The 19,789-nt window shown below is 52.0% G+C and overlaps 1 protein-coding gene across 4 annotated transcripts in view; it reads left to right on the top strand.

Annotated features, from left to right (window-relative positions):
• ZMIZ1 (zinc finger MIZ-type containing 1) overlaps nucleotides 1-19,789 on the top strand; it is a 256,585-nt gene that overhangs the window by 53,119 nt on the left and 183,677 nt on the right. For all 4 annotated transcript variants that reach the window (XM_045283537.1, XM_004715301.2, XM_045283536.1 and 1 more), the window contains exon 2: nucleotides 816-950. The gene's annotated coding sequence lies outside the window, so the exon portion shown is untranslated. The remainder of the gene's footprint in view (nucleotides 1-815; nucleotides 951-19,789) is intronic.

Raw genomic sequence — 19,789 nt, 5'->3', positions numbered from 1 at the left:
AAATAATAAATTATCAAGGGTTCATGAGGGAGGGGGAAGGAGGAAGGGAGGGGGAAAATGAGGAGCTGATGCCGGGGGCTTAAGTAGAGAGCAAATGTTTTGAGAATGATGAGGGCAATGAATGTACAAATGCACTTTACACAATTGATGTGTATGGATTGTGATAAGAGTTGTATGAGCCCCTAATGAAATGATTTTAAAAAATGAACATCATACACAGAGAAACAAATACATCATTAAAAAGACAAGGAAAGAAAGAAAGAAACGATCAAAGTGGGTGTCAGAAGAGACTGAAACTTGCTCGTAATTGTAGAGTAAGTAGCTAAGGCAAATGGAAGAAATGAAGAAGTCATAGAGCTGAACAGAAAATTTCAAAGGGCAGCTTGAAAAGACAAAGTCAAATGTTATAATAAAATATGCCAAGATCTAGAGTTAGAAAATCAAAAGAGAAGATTATACTCGCCATGTCTTAAACTCTATCCTATCGGGCGGAGTCGCTGTGAGGCAGAATTAACTCAATGGCAGTGGGTTTGTTTTGCTTTTTTTTTTTTTGAAATGAATAGTACTATTGTGAACATTCTAGTACATAACTCTGGTGCATGCTGGGAAGGGACTGACAACTGTGCTGCTGTGATTTCAGGCCTCACGTATGAGCTTTAGCCTCATTGAAGGGCTGAGCTAGGTGGCTCCTCTGGGGTGGGCCAGGTCTGCTCTCTTAGTGGGTAGGGCTGTGGTTGGGGGAGGGAGGAGAGAAGGTTGGTGGCTGGGGCCTCCTCAGGTTCAGGATTTGGAGCTCTTGTTCTTTTCTCTCTCAGGAAACACTGCAGCTGTGCAGGGACATAGTGGGGCTGCTGGAGCCTCTGCCTCCTTCACACCTGAGGCTTCTTCTCCCTGAGACTCTCAGAAGTGTCCGGTCCTGGTCCTGGTCCTTTGGCAGAGGACTTCAGCAGGTGAGTTGGGTGGGCTGGCCCCCAGCCCTGCGGGTGGGGCTGCTGATGCTGGGCAGACAGGAGAATGGGGTCTGGCTGGTGGGTGGTGCTGGTTGAGGGTCTGGATCAGGAACAGATGTGCCCACACTGGGGCTTCTTTTCCAGTTTCCCTTCTTCCTTCCTTCTAAGGTGGAATCCAGAGCTCCTTCTAGTAGAGGGGGTATGTTGGCCAAATAAGTGTCTCTCGCTCGCTGCCTCCCCAGTTCTGTTTTGGAGCTTATACAGAACACTTCTCATGTCCAGACCCCCCCTGGGCTTGGGCTGCAGAGCGAGAGACTTCTCCATCCTCTGCTCTGGTATGGAAGCAGATGGACCAACAGCCAGGAAGTGGCAGAGCCAGAACTGGATCTTGAGTGACCACACTGCACCCTAGATTCAAGACATCCTCCTCCTCCTCTTTCTTCCCTTCCTTTCTTCTTTGTAGCATCAGGCTGCTGAGAGGTTGGCATTTTAAACTCATCAGCCACTTCCTGGGCAAAAGATGAAGCTATTTCCAAAAAGAGTACGGCTTTGGTAACCCCACGGCCAGTTCTACTCTGTCCTGTAGAGTTGCTGTGAGTCAGCATTGACTCAATGGCAGTGGGTTTTGTGTTTTGCCCCCCTTTGTCCTTCCCTCCCCAGGAAGGTCCCTGCAAGTTGCATGGAGTTCCCAAAGACACTCTTGCTTTACCTCTGATCCAGGCCGAGGAACCTACATTTCCTTGCAAGTTAAAGTATGGGTTATCTTCGGGGGATTACTGTCAGGATACAATCTAGGCACTTCCTTGTCAGGGACTGCTTTATCAAATGTCCTTTGGATAGGTCCCCAGGCAACTTGAACATCAGGAAGTGCTGGGGTTGCTTGGGAGCCCCGGGGAAGTAAGCATTGTTTGCACCTGCATTTAGCAAGCCCCTAGGAGGAGTGTGCAGCCACAACACTGGACCTGGGTTTCTGCCTCCTTGGGGTGTGAATCTTACTTAGAGCAAGGTCTGCATCCCTCGTCCTACCTCTTGGGTAGGGCAGAAATCTGGCGAGGATCTTCAGGGCATGAACTTAAACTGGGCTTTGGAGTTGCCTGGCCCATGAGGAAGGAAAGGAAGGCCAGGCTGAGGGTGTAACTCAAACAAAGCCCCAGAGACGTGAACCTTCATCCACTGACCCACCTTCCTAATACTGCCCAAGTCAGAATATTCTAGTGTCAGTACCAACTATGTAATTTACAGGGCCCAGTGCAACATGACAATGTGGGGCCCCTGGTTGATAATGTACTAAGGATTCCCAGGCAGTGAGCACCCTTCAAAAATAAGAGTGACGCAATCTTGGGGTGTGTTCGTGTGTAAGCTCCACTTGTTACTTGACATCTGGACAACCTTGGTCACGTTCTCTTCGCTCCATGAGCCTCATAGGCTTGGGGTGGAGGTGGGCAGGCATGATGCCACACATCTCAGAGCAGCCAGGGTCTCCCAGCACCAACATCTGTGTGACCACCGAGGTCAAGGAAAGTGGTTCTGTTAGCTTGAGGTGACAGCTTTTCCACCAGATGGTCAATCCCAGTGCGTCGTGACCCCATTCCATGGAGTCAAATGACCCCACAGGTCTTCTTCAATCACTGTCCGACAGAGTGGTGGGTGGATTTGAATTGCTGGCCTTTGGGTTGGTAGGAGAGTACTTAAACACCAGCAGTCCGTTTGTCTGAGATATCCAGGGTCCCACAGGGCTAGGTGCACATGGAACTGGCTGCAAAGACCTTGCATACCAAGCCAGCGCACAGCAGGCAGAGCTGGGGTTCCAGGATCCCCATGTGGTGTGTCTGTCAGTGCTCAGAGCCAGCTGAGAATGCATGCCTCCCTCCTGCCACCCAGAATGTGCTGCCTGCAGCCCAAGCCCTTCCATCCCAGTGTCTGCATCCTGCCCTGACCCTGCAGCCCCCGCTCCAGCCTGGAGCTGAAAAGAGTCTGCAGCCTACTGTTCATCCCCCGTGCCAGCAGGGCTGATGCTATTCTAGCTGGTCCAGTGAGTCCCAGCCCTGCTCCGGGCTCTGCTGAGTGAATTTGGACAAGGCACTGCCTCTCTCTCAGCCACTGTCTGTATAATGAAAGGATTGGGACAAGCCAGGGGTCACAACTTGCACTTTCTTCCAGAACCTCAATAGTCCAGTGAAGCTAGAATTATGCCCATTATGCAAAATAAGTAAATACAAGGCACAGAGAGGTGGAGAAGCTCACCCAGGGTCACAGAGCTATCATGTAGGCAGGCTTCTAGCATTGTCTGACAATATGTATATTTACCCCCACTAGTCACTCCACAGCAGAAGTGGGCTGAGTGTTTACTGAGCTCCAGCACCATGCTGGGCACTTAGTATATCCAAGTATGACAGCACTTGCAGACCTGGTGGGAGCACAGCCCCAGGTCTGTGCTGAGGTCACAGATGTCCTAGTGCAGCACTTGATGGGTGGGTACAAAGGTACGAAGCCGCTCTTCCCTAAGGCTGGAGGAAGCAGCAGGGAGGACTGTCTGGAGGAAGGGGAAGGTGTGCGGGTTCCATCTGAGAGGAATGAGGACTGTGCGTGACTAAGTGGGTGGGGTCAGGGTAGACTATCTGGAGGGAGGATACATTTGGCCACAGCTGGAAGCAGGAATTGAGTAACTCTTTGATGGCTTGGCCACCTTTTGGTATTGCCCCTGCAGGGAATGGGGAGCTCAAAGGTACTGTTGAGCAGTAGCAGCTCCTTCAGAAAGTCCTGGAGGGGTGAGCTGGTGGGTGTGCTGTACAGCTAGAGTCTCAAACTCCTCAGAAGGGAGCAGAGACAGATGGGACCAGTCTTCCAGTCATGTTGGTATATGAAGCTGGGGGTGGCAAGCCTACCCCAGGGTAAGATGCATGGCCCTCTTCAGTGATATTCTGGGGACAGAGAGGCCCAGACACTAGCCCTGTCTGATGCAGAGGGTCACCCACCATCATCCTGACAGATATGAGTGACAGGCTAGTGGGCTAGGCAGGTGTCATCCTTTCCAAGGGGTAGTGAGCGGGTGTGGCCTCCCCTTCAGGCTCTCCTAGCATCTGGTGAGTGCCACACCAACTGGGAGTGTGTGTGACAACATGTATACCCAGGGACCCCTGACCTTGACCCCCAACAGAGCTCTCCAAAGACAAGCCAGGATCTGCATCAACTGTGTTGGAAGGACTCCTGGGGTGTTTGCTCCCCCTGCACTAGCTCCCTCCTGCTGCAGTTTGCTACAGTCTCACCCTCTGGTCCAAGAGCTGCACACGCGGTGGAGGGCAAGCACATTCATGCCCACTGTCTCCGTGCCCAAAGCCTCCCTGACCTTCCTGGGTGGGGTCACTGCAAAGTGGCATCTTTACTGGATTAGTCATGGCCCCTGCTAAGGCTGCTGCCATTTCTACTCCTCCTCCCATCTGTTTACCAAGAGAGCCAAGTGAAGCCCAGGGATTGCTGGCCCAGAGGTCAGGGCCAGCCAGCAGGCTTAGAGTCAGGGCGGGGTTGGCAAAGGAACACAGTGCAAGGGGCTAAGGAGGGGAACAGTGAATTTGAGAAACCAGGGACTACCTGTTCTCTGGTGGGCCCCATTGACTGAGCACTGGGGGCTGCTGGGCCTTTAGGAACTCCGAGGGAGTTGAAGGTTGGTGAAAGCTTCCTGAACGTAGTGGGGCTCCCCTCTGGAGGAAAAAAAAAAAAGACTTTGAAAACAGAAAGCATCCCCAACCAGAGACAGCTAGTGTGAGGAACCAAGGCAGTTTAGGGGCCGAGCAAGCTGGACAGTGAGTGAAATGAGGCTGGAAATGCCCCCTGGAGGCCAGATGGCAGGAGAAGGAAGTTTGCCGGCTACTTCTGTGCCTCAGTCACCGTGGGTCGCTGAGCATTGGGCACCTGGGGGTCACAGCAGGGCAATGCTTTCACGGAAGGGTCTCCCTTTGAGGACAGCATCAACAGTACCAGGAGACTGAGGGACGGATAAGGCTCCCCTATGGCTTAGAAGCAGCTACTAGAACGAGGGCTCCCCTTTAGCTAGGAGAGTTTCCTGAAACTCCTGGGGACTCACCAGCACAGGAGGGTGGAGAGTAGACCCGCTCTACGTAGGTGCTAAGGATTTCCTCTCTCCTGGTAGACCTACATTCTGAGAGCTCAGAGGGCTGGCCAAGAGATGGCCTTCCTCTTGCTGGCCGAAGGAGGTGGTATATGGAGTCTTCCCCAAGGCAGTGTCCACTTTGAGCCCTGCACAGAGCCAGGCTAGTGATCTGCCGAGAGACTTTGGGTGCCTGGTCCCTTCTCTCTGCAGCCCTCCTTGGCCACTGACCCAGCCCAGTAGGGATTTGCTTAGTCTCCACTGACCTTAGCTGCCGCACCCTCACCCACTGCTGTCAACGGAAGGACAATCATGAGTCTCTTGTCTTGAGTATCGAGGCTCCACAACCCCCTAGAGCAGTGGTTCTCGAGGATGGCGACCCCTTTGGGGGTTGAACGACCCTTTTACAGGGGTCGCCCGATCCATAACAGTAGCAAAATGACAGTTATGAAGTGGCAACGGAAATAATTTTAGGGTTGGGGGGGTCACCACAACATGAGGAACTGTATTAAAGGATCGCAGCATTAGGAAGGTTGAGAACCACTGTCCTAGAAGTTAGCCAGCAGCCAGCTCAGACCCATCCGCATGGGCTGGCCTGGGTTCTGACTCCAGAAGCCCAGGCTTCTTTCCTGGAATAACATAGCAGCCATCTCACCCCCAGAGGAGAAGCCTCCTTAGTCTCAAAGGCTCTTCATCACCCCTGCCACCCGTCCCCCATACTATGCAAGTGGGATCCAGAGAGCACACTTTCCAAAGGGAAGACCAGAGTCCAAGAAGGCACAAGATTTGGTCAAGGCTACACAACCAAGCCAGGACTTAATGCCAGGATTCTAGACTGGAGGTCAAAACGTCTTTTTAAATAAAATTAGTGTTTTCGGTTCAGGGCCAAGATGTAGGGAGGGTTGGCGTCGGGCTTGGGAAGAGGTGGGGGGAAGGCCCTCGGGCTGAGTGCCTGCTGAAGACCGAGGGAACTAGCAGGAGGGAGGGAGGCCCTGAGTCCGTGTCTCCCTCAGGGCTTCAGCTGCTCTAATGGACTGTGTCAGCTCGTGGTGCTGACATTGACCTGGTGTGGGTGAGGACCTCCTCCTCTCTCTTGAATCGGGATGTTAAAAATACCCAGGCCCAGCTTCCCAGGGCCCCTGCCCAGCCAGGGCCTGGCTGTTCACCACACTGATCTTTCCCTGTGCACTGGAAGCTAATGCTGTCCCGGCATTCAGTTCTTGTTTTGAGGACTTGGTAAGAGGCAGGCCTGCAGTGACATTGCCTACTACGCTTCTGGGACTGTATCTTTTCGCCTCCGTCGCAGGTTCTTGCCATACTGACTACCCAGCCCATTGGGTTACCTGGACGCTGCGAGGGGGGTGAGGTCGCCACCGAGCTCTCTAGTGTTGTGCCAGACATGCAGGTGGACACTGACCCTCTGCCTCACATCGTCCATTCCATCACACGCTCAACCAAGATGAGCTCTGATTTCAGTGCTGGACGAGTAGTTTGCGTTCAGCTGTGAGACCATAGCCAATATTCTGGGCCTGTCTTTTCTCATCTCTAAAATGGGCATCATACTCTGACCCAATGCGGTGTTACATGAATGTAAATGAGGTAGTGAGCAGAAAGTGCCCCAACAGGCAAGCTCAGCTTAATTGACTTCTTGGCAATTTCCTTTATCTTGCTTTGGAATCAGACACTGGGGAGCCTAATATATTTGATTGATGTCTTTGGAGTAGAAGGGGCTGCTCCTGGCTAAGGACCTCCTGAAAATGGTGGGGCCTAGCTCCTTCCTTTTCCCCCCCAGAGTGCCTGCTTGTCCAGGCCTTGTTCTGGTTCAAACGGACTGGAATCCTGGCGTTGGAGTTTGGGGTCGGCCCAGTAGAAATAAAAGTGGTTCTCCAGGCTGTGCACTTGCTAGAGGTGGGAGCCGGGACCGGGGCCTGAACCTCTCTTGGCTCTAGTTTCCTCGGCTTAAAGGGAGAAGTGAATTAATAACATCCGTAAGCCCATGGTGGTGTTGGGATTTTTCTGCACAGTGGCTTGCATAGGGTGCAGCCCGTGCGTGTTTGTCAATGGTCCTCGTCGTGGTCTCAACTCAGCACCATTGAGTCGATCCCAACTAATATTGACACCACAGGGCAGGGTAGAACCACCCAATTCTTTTTCCAAGACTGTCGCTCTCTGCAGGTGTAGACAGCCCCATCTTTCTCCCAAGGAGTGGTTGGTTGGTTCAGTCTGCTGACGTAGTTAGTGCAGCTCAATGTGTAGCCCATTGCCCCACCAGAGCTCATCATGGAAGTGGGTAGGTAGCAAAAGTAGCAGACTTCCCTGCTGTTTGCTGAATGATGAGCATCATATGCTGTGGTGAGCACTTTACAGCTGCTACCTAATGTAATACTTAATGCAAGGTCTAATGTAACCCTCCTGGCAGTCTTTCACCAGCAACTGTGTTCCAGATGAGAAAACTAAGGCATAGAAAGGTCACTCACAGTCTGAACGTAGTAAGACTGAATTAAAATTCGGCCTCACTGGGGTGACTAGCCAGCCTGATGTGCCTGCCACTGTCAAACTGTTAGCACTAAAAGTTCACATTCCAGAAACCTCACGGTTCCTGGCAATCCAGGACACTGGCCAGCCAAGCCCTGTGTGAATCCATCAGCCCCACTCCTGACCCCACTGTGTCTCCTCCTTGACTTTGATTTGCCAGCACGCTCTGGGTTTAGTACCCTTTCTTCCCCTTATAAGTCCCCTTCTCTGGCTAGGTCATTCCTGCCCATCCCCCAAGGCCTAGCTCCCATCTCCCTCCTCCACTCCCCTCAGGTCTCAGGGCTGTACTTGCAGAGAACCTTCAGGTCCTCCAGCTGCCCCTCACCAGGTCTCTGACTCGGGGATTCTAGAGACCTTCTGGGACAGGCTTCCTTGAAAGGGGGATTGCTGAGTGAGCCTCTGCTCCCAGTCCTGGGCCAGACAGCCAGCCCAGAGAGCAGTGGCCCTTTCGGCACATTGATGGGGTATACTGCTGACAAAGGAGAAAGGTCAACAGAGGGACTGTGTGAGTAAGTGGCTGCCAGCCCACCGGCAGTGCCCTCCCCCAGGCCAGGCAGCAGCGCGCCCTGGCTTCCTAGAGGGAGGGCCAGTCCTCCTTGGGGTCCTGGGTCAATGAATATTGATGCAGGCAGCTGCTGGACCAGCAAAACTGGGCCTCCAAGCCCCCAAAGGGCTGGGGGAGGCACCTGGGCTGTCCTTGATGCTCCCTTTCTCCCTCACCTATTGTCCTATGGTCAGTTAAACCCCCTTGACCCTCTCTGGATCTGTGTCCCTCTCACCTCCCCACCTCTTGCTGGCTTTCAGCCCTCACCATCTCCTGCCTTTGCCTCCTGCCACTAAAGTACTGAACCCTTCACGCTGTACACACTGCCTTTGCTGTCTCCCAAGTGCCAATGCTCGTATTCAGTCCCTTCTTGAGCCCTCCCATTCTCAGACTCTGAAAGCCCAGCCCATCTGGGCCCACTCTCCCTGAATGGCCATGGCTTCCTCCCCTCAACAGGTCTTTCTGGCACACGGCCACCCCTTTTCCCTTGCTCAAGACCCTATCCATTTGAGGGAGACTGGAAGGGGAAATGTGAGGGGGATCTGAGCCCCAAGCGCCAGGCCTGATGCCCCAGCTTCCCCCAGGATGCAGGGCCACACTGGCAGTAGAGTCTGGGGCCAGAATGACAGCCTGGACACACAGCCAGCTCCCCATGCCACCCTCCTCCCCCTCCACTCCCACTGTGAAGTTACCTAATATGTCTTGTGTCCCGTCCCCGCTCCAGATGGGTCAAAAGTGCCTTGATCCCAGTTCCCACTGGGACCAGGCCTTGATGAAAGTGGGAGGGTCTAATAGTGAGGTGCACAGGCATGGGGGCATCAGGCGGGGTTCTGAATCTAGCTTTCTCACTTACTGTGTGACTTTGGGAATGTTCTTTAACCTCTCTGATCCTTAGTCATATCGTTTGTAAAGCATGGGTAATAGTGCTCCCTCATTCGTAGCATGACTGGATCGAACGAAGTGATATGTGGAAAGTGTTTCCACGTGTGGGGAACATTTTAAGGATCAATAAAGTGTGCTGTGCTCAGTCATCCTCACCATTAGGGCAAGCTAGTGCTGTGTTTCTGAGACAAGGGCTCTGTCTTCCAAACGGGTGGCGGCGGTTCTTTGAAGGGCACCTTCTATTGCCATCCCCTTAGCGACCCTTCTAGGATGCAAGCACTGCCTCCTAGGAGCTGACCCTCGAAGCCCAGCCCTTCCTGACCTCAGGCTGACCCCAATACATCTGCATTGCCCACCACAACCCCAGGAATACCTTTGGTGCTGGGCTGGGGTTTATTACTGGTCCTCCTGTGGCCCCACACAGTGCCTGGTGCACAGTAGGTGCCTGATAAAAGTGTGGTGCGTTGAATGGATAATCACCAGGCCAAAGTCACCTCCAGACCAGCCAGCAGGCTTCAGGCCCTTGCACAAGGCTGCATTTCTGAACCCAGGCCCGAGTTGCCTGCTATGTGCGAGGCAAGGGCGGTGGGCTGGAGGGGCCAGGAGCTCGAGCCCACACAGGCCTCCTCCGTAGCAGGCGTGGAAGACTTGGTGGAAGGGAGTCAACGGCCGGCTCATCTCCTGTCTCTGAGCTCTGTGTGGTGTGTTGTTTGCTGGGCTCCTCCCCCACCCCAGTCTCTGTTAAATTGTTATTATATTTAAACAAATCAATGCCTTTGCAGAGTTTCTCCTGTCCTAATGATGAGTTTGCAGCACAAATGCCATTGATTTTTCACAGCCCTGAAAACCAGTTGATGAATGGCACCAGGCCGGTCCTTGGAGAGGTGCTTAGAGCATCCCTCCTGTACTCCCTCCGGCGTTCATGCCCCAACCCCCACCTTTTAGCCACTGCCTGGAGCTGAGGCTGCATGATGAAGAGAGACCCTGGGTCCCCTCCAGGAGGAGGGCGGTCACCATGAGGGACCCGGCCCCTTGTTCTGGCGAAACAGTCCCAGTGCACATCTGTATTGATTTTGGCCAAAGGCAGCAGCAAAACTTAACAGGACTGCCAAGTGGTGCAGTGTGATCTCTGTCTTCTCCCACAAGCTCAGAGCATGCGCCTGAGAGTGACGGCTCCCAGGCACTGTTTTGAGACAGACACATGCCCAAAGGACAGGGCCATTGGGTCCTGGGCTCTTGTGCGCTGTTACCTATGCTTGCTTCTTTTATTTTAAAGGGCAGGTTCTTGAGTTTACATCGTGCCCCTGCTAGAAAGGGAAGAACTCCCTTTTGTGAGCTCCTTTGGTCTGGCTGACGTTCAGCTTTATGGCTAAACAACTCTACAGATTGTAGGTCGCTGCTCTGCACGCACGCTTCTGGGTTCTTTGTAGTTACTTCAGGATATGGGTGGACAGGTGTGATGGTTCCCATTTTAAAGGAAACACAGACCAGGAAAAAAATCACTTCTCCACAATAGCTGTGTGCACATCTTTCGTCTTGTTTCGGCCCAGAGGGGCTCCTGGCCCAGGGCTCCTGCAAGGACCAGGGCTGGGACACCTTTCTCACACAGCCTCTTTGCCAGTTCTTCACCCACTATGGCCCTTGGAACCCAGGGTCCCAGGTTATCTGCTGGAAGGGCCTAGCCAGTCCTCACCCTGACGCCTCTATTCAGCTGCCTGCAACTGGACAGAAAGCCCGCACTCTCGCCCCAGACTGGGGAAGGGTGGGAGGGAGTGGAAGGGACTTCAGCAAACTGGAGAGGAACCTCAAGTCCATAACCCTACAGGACCTGGAATAGGCCTATGAGCTAAATCTGTTACCTCTCCCTGGTTTGAGTGCAAACCTTGGCCTTGGAGGTAGAATATGTATCTATAGATAGAGGAGCGGTTCTTCAAGGTCACCCCAGAAGGCAGGGTCAGCATTGGGGTTTGAGTGTGGGTCAGAGAGGGCAGGATTTTAAGGTGAGTGCTCTCCTGATCCACCACCCACCCCCCTGCCCCCCTCACGCCGACCTGGCTAGAAGGATTGGGAAGGGGGGCAGAGCAGGGGTTTCTGTTTGTGGGAAGACAGGCCTTTTACTCTGGAGATCTATGAGGGGCCCAGTGTGTGCCCCTTTCCTTCATCCAAGGAACAAGCACCCCTCCCCTGAACACACGCACACCACCACTCCCCCACTCCCAAACCTCCTGCCCTCTTACCAGGTTAGCTGCCTCTTGCACCATTCCCTTGACCAGCTGCCTCTAATGGACTGTCTGTTGAGACCTTTCCCAGGCTTTGGAGGGGTGGGGGGAAGGGAGGGAGCAGTCAGAAAATAACTGTGGGAAGGGGCTTCCCTAGTGCCTCTATAGAAATCTTTCCAGTTTCTAGATCAAGTCTAAACCTTTACCTTTGGCTGGCTATGGAGGCGAGTCCAGGGTTCGAATCAGACCATAAGCTAGACCCAGCACTGTAAGGCCCTGCTTGCTTCTCCAGCCTTGGCACCCTTGCTGTACACTCCTACAGTCACATGACCCTACCTCCCTCCCTTTGTGGCATGTTTTTTGATGCCTCCCACCTTCTCAGCAAACTCCTACCTATCCTTCAGAGCCCTATTTGTGTGTCTTCCTCCCAGCTGCTCCCTCTCTAGACTCTGCCTCAGTACGGTCACCGCTGTAGAACGCAGTCCCACTGTGTTTGAGCAAACTGCTCTTGGATCTGATTTAGCTTGACTTCCTGGAGGACCCACCTCCTCCCTAGGGCTCAGGATGCAGGACAGAGAAGTGCTTAGTGAAGAAAGCAGACTAATGAAGAAGGGAGAGGTGGGGCTAGGAAAGGGAAAGAGACAGACAGACAGGAGTGGACAAACAGCTGCTTTCAACCTCTTTCTGCCAGGAAGACTGTCCCCAGGCAACACATGTCAGGCTTGCCCCAACACCAGTGTCAGGCCTAAAATAGACATGCGGGGGCCTTGGTGGATCCAGAGCTACACACAGCCCCCAACCCACCCCTTGGGTACTACAGCCAAGAGCCCACCCCCAGCATGCCCAGGCCTCGCCCCTCTGCGCCTGCTAACTTTGTTTGATACATAAATTATATAAATAGGCTCCTCTGATTCCTGGGAGCGCTCAGTGCTTAAGGACTGGGGCACTGCTGCAGGCATAATTGTACTACCGAATCCATCAGCTGCCTAATTACCATTCATTTTGCATTTATTTCTGCTAATTAAAAAGAGAGAAACTCCTAACAACTTTTACGTAAATACTATATTTGTTCTATGTAAAGATGGGATGCTAATTTCCTAGTGATTAGCTGATTATCTAATTTTATAGCTGTCACACAGTACAGCCCTGTCTCCCCTTTATACCCCGATACCCCTAGAAGTCCTCCATCAGGTGTGAGAGGAAGCGTCCAAGGGAGGTCCAGTCAGGGCTTGGCGGAAGTGCACCGGGCACTGCTGAATGTCAGTGTGGCTGGGGTCTTATCCTGCAGTGCTAGGAGAACCATTAGGGTATCCGCTATTTCCCAGTAAGTGACTGAGATGGGTCTTGACCCAGCTGCTTGGACTCCCTTCTAGTGCTCACCCTGTTCTTCATGCTGTCACCAGAGGATGTTTCCTGGGCTCTCGCCCTCGCTCTGCGGGAGAAAGAGCTAAGCCAAATTTTAACCCTGATGGAGGAAAGGGGTTGACTGGCTATGGAAGTGAGTCCAGGGGTCGAACCAGACCCTCTGTGTACCCTTCAAAGACCCTCCTGCCTGCCCCCACGGCCCCTCCCTCTCCTTTGACACTCACCAAGATGCCCTTGCCCTAGCCTGTCTTTCCGCCATCTCTTTTCCTTCACCTCTACTTTCCCCTGCCCTCACTTCCCCTCGCTTTCCTTTTACACATCTCCCCGTCCGCTTCCCCCTCTCTGTCTGTCTTCCCTTCCCTGTCCTCTCTGCTAGGACCCAGGCCTCCCCAGGATTTGTCCTGTCTGAGCCCTGCACCTGGAATTAGAGAAGAGAATGAACACACGAAAGCACTGATGTCCCAGCAATATTTCGCTTAACCCCCATTAACACACCTAGCCGCTGCCAAGGAGTCCACACTCCCCCCGAGTGATCCTGGAGGGTGGAGTGGAACCACTTAGGGTTTCTGGACTGTAAAGGGGAGCAGACAGCCTCGTGTTTCACCCTGGGAGGAACTGGTGACTTTGCCTTCTTTACAAGAGCAGCGAGGCACTTAGCACCCTCCACCACCCAGGGCTTGTTGAAATCATGCTTTAGATGAAACTAAGTAAAAAGGAAGTGATTGGTTTAGAGTGACTTAAGTAAGAATAAGGAAGCAATGGAGATGGAACGTATGTGTAGCTGACAGCACTTAGTAAGTGAGGTTGAGGGTACGCGTAGGAGTGCAGAAGGCCAGGCAACTGAGGCCAGGGTTGGAAATACCTGGCCTGCAGGCCACCACCACCCAGTCTGGTCAGAAGGAGTCCATTGCCCTTCTAGGAGGCAGTGTAAATGGGACTTGGTGCAGGAAAGGCAGAAACTGCCCATGGGGACTGACCAAGTATGGACAAATCAGTCTGTGGGCCTCCCGGTGATGGTGGGCATGGTGTTCTTCTTTTACCATGGCTCCTCAGTCTGCAAAGAAGAACAGCCTTTGCAAGTCTCGAGTGTTGCCTGGGCAGCAGAGGTCAGGGAAATCCTGGCACCCCAGAGTGGACAGGCCAGGAGGGTTCTGGTCTTGGCTGCTGCTTTCTTGAGTCTCCATCTCTGTGAGGTGGAATGCTTGTGCTTGTTCCACAGAGCGCTGAGAGGATTTGGCGAGTTCCCTGTATGAAGTGCCTCTCTGAGCACCGTCCAGTGCAGTCCATCTAGAGCCTGGTTCTGGGCTCCGGGCTTCTAACCTTCAGGCCTCCAGGGTGTCTGTGAGGGACCCCTCCATGTTCCCCTCTAGCCTTCAGCCCCTGCCAGAAATCTATTCACTAGCATTTTCTCACCCTGCACACAATCAGGGGAAGCCTGGGAGGCTACTGGGGCCAGGGTCAGATGGAAAACAAAGGCACCGCTCCTAGGAGGCCAAAAGGCAACTGCCTCCTCCCTCCCTTGTCACTGGTCATCTCCTCCCCAGCACCAGATTGGCTGTAGGAGACAGCTCCCCTCCTGCCCTCCAGAAGATTAGTTCAGACCTCACTTGAGCTTCAAAGTTGGCCCCTTAGATACTTGCTGGGTGACTCTGATGTGGAAAGTCTCTTCTCGATAACTGTTTTATCCCACTCGAAGATGAGGAAGAAGATCCCTGACAGCAGTATCTGGTTACTCAATGGGTTGCCAACCATAAGGTCAGCAGTTCAAATCCAGCAGCTCCCTAGGAAAACCATGAAGCTTTCTACTCCCGTAAATAGTTCCCGTTTCGGATACCCACAGGAACAGTTCTGTAGAGGGATATGAGTTGGAATCAACTTGCTGATAGTGAATTCCGTTTTTTGCTTGTGAGCTTTTCCAGGTGACACAGGTGGACAGCATGGTGTGTAGTCTTTGGCACTCGTACCCCTCGGGTGTCTCTTCCTGAAGTCGGCCCTGCTCATCCCTAGGCCCTTCAGCCCCAGAAACCCAGGTGGTGCCCATTTTTGTCAATGGCGATGACCCAGGAGAGCCGCAGGCAGACAGGCCAAGAACATGATGGTCTGTACTTAGTCTATTGGTCCACACCAATGAGAGAAGACTGATCAAATGGGCTGTGACCTAGAACAAGCCCTTGGTTAGCACTGGCCCCACCTCTCAGGGCAGGGGAGTTCCCACAGCACCAGTCACCATGGTAGTGAGCAGAAATAATGGAGGCCATGCCCGGGCACTAATACCAGGCAATCTGGTTTCGTTTCTTCTCCTAGCTGTGTGGCCTTAGGTAGGTTGCTTAACATCTCTGGGTATGCCTTCTTAGCAGTTAAAATGGGTCTAGCGCCTATCCCAGGGGAGTGGTGAAATGAAATGTACTCATAGTATGCAGAATGCCACCATTCGAAGTGGCTCATTCGTGTTAGGCATTATTATTTCTATGATTAGAGAAGAATTTAGTAGATCTCATCGAGTTTGAGCACCTGGGTCCCTCTCCTGCAGAGCCTAATGAGGACTGAAAATTGTTGGAAGCCGTGGAGTGCTCTTGGTGGGAGGAACAGCGTAGTTCTGCCAGGCAGGGGCTCTCAGAGTAACCATTTCATTAACTGCTGAAAGGGACGCAGGAGAAGGGGAGCAGGGGCCAGGGTCTGAGAGTATATTGTGGTTTTCACTCATTCTAAATATGATCCATACCAGATCTTATATATGGCATATATGTGGATATGCATATACACGGGGTATTCAGAAAGTTGATGGAAAAAGGGAGCAAAAAGATCATGGAATGTCCCTGTCAATTCCTCGAAGCCTCCTCAGACACATCACCCGTATCCTGCAGTGGGCAGGCACCAGAGCTGGTGAGGCCCTGTGAAACAGGTGATGTTCAGGCCATGGAAACTGTGTGCTTAGCTCCAGGGTGAGTGCTGGATGGGACCACAGGCTGGCCCTGCCCCGGGGAGCTCTCAGGGTTGCTAGAAACGCAAACTCTAAAAGGCCGAGGAGTCCACAGAGGAACGCAGGCTTTTAGCCTCTGTTGCATCTGCATCTCGGAGAGGTTGCCAGGACAGGGCACTGTGGAGGGTCTCCTAGAGGAGGGACATTGGCAGGGAGGCCACGGGTCGGATGTGTGGCCCTGGTGCCTCCACCAGAGCAGGGTCTAACAGGGACATTTATAACTCACAGCTGTGCGGTCCTTGGCCTAACTGACTGTGGTAAACCGATCTGGCTTCAGGAAGTCAAGTCCTGAAGCCACTCCCTACCCAACCCCCACACTCCCCTTTACCTCCTGACACCCACATCCTGTTCTCAGAGGGGAGGGTGGGCAGCCTTGGCCTAGGTGCAGAGACCCAGCAGGGGTCTCCAAGCTGAGGTTGAGCCCCCTGAAAGATCATCAGGGGCTGTCCCAGGAGCTCAGATCACGGGACATAGGGGTACATTTCCAAATCTTGTGCAGAGAGAGGATTGTTCTTCCAGCCTCTGAGAGCAGGTGGCCTGTTGGAAAGGGGTTGACGTGAGCCAGAAGCTGCAGAGAATGCTGGGGAAAGAGACCATCTTGGACCTTGAGACTCTGCCTCCATTTGGAAGCTAATTTCCTCAAGTAGTCTGGTGCCTACTGCCTAGATTCTCACAGAGAAATTGTTTCAGGAAAGGATAGTCAGTAGAATTCTCACAGCAAACACTAATAATAATAAAAAAGCTTAGTGAGAAGAGAACAGTACTGAAATATTTCAGCACTCCATGGTTTCACCCTTCCCCTCCCCTGCCTGATTGGCTAACTGATTTCTTGGACTAATGAGGTTTAACTCTTCCGGCCAGGCAGTCTTCCTCCTACCTCACTTCAGTAAGCTATAGTGAGTTTGTCAAGCAACAAAGTCCACATGGAAGAAGCACACCAGCCTGTGTGATCACGAGGTCGATAAGTTCAGGTATCAGGTATCAAAGACCCAGAACAAAAAAATCATATCATTGTGAATGAGGGGGAGTGCAGATTGGGGACCCAAAGCCCATCTGTAGGCAACTGGTCATCCCCTTACAGAAAGGTCTCTGGGAGGAGATGAGCCAGTCAGGGTGCAGTGAAGCACAGTGAAACATACAACTTTCCTCTAGTTCCTTAATGCTCCCCCCCGCCCACTATCATGACCCTAATTCTACCTTACAAATCTGGCTAGACCAGAGCATGTACACGGGTACAGATAAGAGCTGGAAACACAGGGAATCCGGGACAGATAAGCCCCTCAGGACCAATATTGAGAATGGCCATACCGGGAAGGTAGGGGAAGATAGGAGGAACCAATCACAATGATCTACCTATGACCCCCTCCCAGGGGGATGGACAACAGAAAAGTGGGTGAAGGGAGACATAGGTCAGTTTAAGACATGAAAAAATATTAATTTATAAAGTATCAAGGGTTCATGAAAGAGGGAGGGTGGTGAAGGGAGGGGGAAAAATGAGGAGCTGATACCAAGGGCTCACGTAGAAAGAAAATGTTTTGAGAATGATGATGGCAACAAATGTAAAAATGTGCTTGACACAATAGATGGATGCATGGATTGTGATAAGAGTTGTACGAGCCCCCAATAAAATGATTAAAAAGAAAAACTTAGCCCCCTGAATTATGGTTGGTGGTGGCAAGATTCTAGAATTAGTACCTAAAAGGACCTATATTTTTCTTTTATTAGTTATATGTTTATTATGGTATATTAGAAATCTAGTACTAACATATCAAATCAAGTGTTTGGTGAAATAGGCTTGCTTTGACCAAGGCTAAATATATTGATGCTAAAACATTAAAAAAATTAAAAAGTGAAGTAAAGATAAATGTTCATGAAATCATCACACAGGTAGGGCTCAACTCATGAAAAATCAGGAAGGGTGGGGAAGGCAGACGTTGAGGCAACACAGATACGAGTGCCAGGGCTCCCCCACTTGAAGCTGTTTCTGGGTCCCCTGCCTGGGGCTCAGCAGAGGCGAGGAGGCAGGGAGGGAAGGGCTTCTGAGGAGGTGCTTGCGCAAATACCATAGCCCCCCTGCGCTGGCCACAGGGTTGGTGAGTGATTCACAAGGAGGAAAGAATGCAGGCAGGGGTCAGAGTGGGGCTTGGAAGTGGCTGCCTGCCTTGGTGTGAGATAATTCCCTGAAACCAGGCACAGACAGCCCTGCAGGAGCTGTGGACAGTGGCTAAAAATACCCCCAACAGCGTTCCCCTGTCACCCTGCCAGCCAAGGTGGTGGCTTTCTGCTCTTACACATAGCCCCCAAGCACCAGCAGAAACAGCATTTAGATATTTAAAACAAACGAGAGACAGAAAGCAAGCCCTCAGGAAGGGTTTCCTGGAGGGCAGCGAGGTCATAGCAGCTTTGATAAATCAAGTATCCCAAGCGTGCATAAGTAGCCCAGGAGGCCAGCAAAATTAGCTGGTGGCAGAGCAGTAGTCTTCTGTCTGCAGCCCCAACTCCTCACATCATTGCCCATCTTTCTCCTGTGTACCCAGACAGGAGGAGACTGGCTAGCATCAGACCAATGTTGTGAGGTGTGTAAGGAGAAGGCGTCACCATCCAACACTGAGCTTCCAGACCCCAAGAAGGTAGCCCCTGACCCTTGGAGCCAGATGGCCAGTCCACATGGCCATCTGCACTCAGAACTTGGCTAGGGGAAGGGGTGGGCAAGCCTAGGTAGTGATGGAGCTGGACCAGAGCACTTTCTCTCAGGTTTTCTTGATCTGGCTACATAGTTTCCCTCTAACTGCTGTGGGGGGCTAGTAAACCCACTGCCATTAACTTGATTCCAACTCATGTGGACCCCATAGGGTTTTCTTGGCTATAATCTTTGTAGAAGGGGTTTACCAGAACTCCTTTCCACAACACAGCTAGATGGGTTTGAACTGCTGGCATTTTGGTAAGCAGTCAAGTGCAACCCACTTGCAATACCCAGACCTTAGAGTAATACATACTGTACAAAATGCTTCTGGGTTTCCATTTGTCCATCTGTAAAATGGGTGCTGGATTCACATCCCCCATTTGTTCCAATTCCAAAGGATTCCTTGAATCAATTGGCAGTGAGTAGTAGTGAAAGGTGGATTAGCCTTGGAGCCTCACGGTAGAGCCAAGGGTTCGAGCCCGTTAGTATAACAGTGACATCACAAGGTCTGGATGGGTGGACCTTGACAGCACCTGAGAAGAGATGTTGTTCTGAGGAAACCCAGCTGGAGGCAGGTCTGCTAGAGGTGTGGTTCATGACTCTATCTGCCTTTGCAAATGGACCAGGCGAGGCACAGGGAGGTTGACGGGCCTGCGGGGGATCATTCCTTGAGCTCTGACCACACCAGCGCATCCTGACTTCATCCCATTGCACACTTCAACGTCCACTCTTTTACTACTGCTTTAGAAGAGGTTGAAAACTGTAGGACTGGTCTGATCTAACGTCCCCAGAAAAGTCCTGCTGTCTCACCCAAACTACCAGCCACTCCTTGCCGTGGGCCTGTCGTGGGCCTTGTCCTGTGCTTGGCACTAGGATAGTCTTACTGTGACGGGTCCCATCGGTGAGTTCTTACCCCCTGCGGCAGCCGGTCTGGTTGGATAGAGGCAAGATTTCCAGGTGCCACGGCTGAGGGAGTTCATATCACATGCGGGACACCAAGTGGAGAGTCTATGGAATAGCCCGAAGGAGTTCTAAGAAAGGTTATTTAGATCCTCATAACCACTATTTAAGGAGAGCTTTCTGTAGCAGAGCCAAAATTTGAGCCAGACCTTGCAAAATGAGTGAGGATTTAGAGAAACAATTGGGAGATCTAGGGGTCATTCACTAGTGTCCTGAGGAGCATCTACTCTTCCATCTATCTATTAATTCATCCTCTTGACCATCCTACCATTCACCTATTCCATCTATTCACACACTTGATAATCATCCATTGACTCTTCCACGCATGTAATCATTCATGTGCATACTCACTCATCAACCCCAACTACTCATTCATCTACTTTGCTGCACACCCATCCACCTATCCTCCCACCCAGTCATCTTCCCATGTATCCATCTACCCATCCATCCACCTATCCGAGTATCTCTCATCCATCCATGAGTCCACACACCAGCGTATTCATTCATTTTCTCATTGCTCATCCAGCCTCCCACCCATTCATGCCTCCAACTACTCAGCTATCCTC

The sequence above is a fragment of the Echinops telfairi genome, unplaced genomic scaffold (genome assembly GCF_000313985.2).
Source record: "Echinops telfairi isolate 266 unplaced genomic scaffold, ASM31398v2 ScPeMD7_7462;HRSCAF=8500, whole genome shotgun sequence".
Taxonomy (NCBI): domain Eukaryota; kingdom Metazoa; phylum Chordata; class Mammalia; order Afrosoricida; family Tenrecidae; genus Echinops; species Echinops telfairi.
The sequence above is the reverse complement of the archived record's forward strand: the minus strand, read 5'-3'. Positions and strand labels throughout refer to the sequence as shown.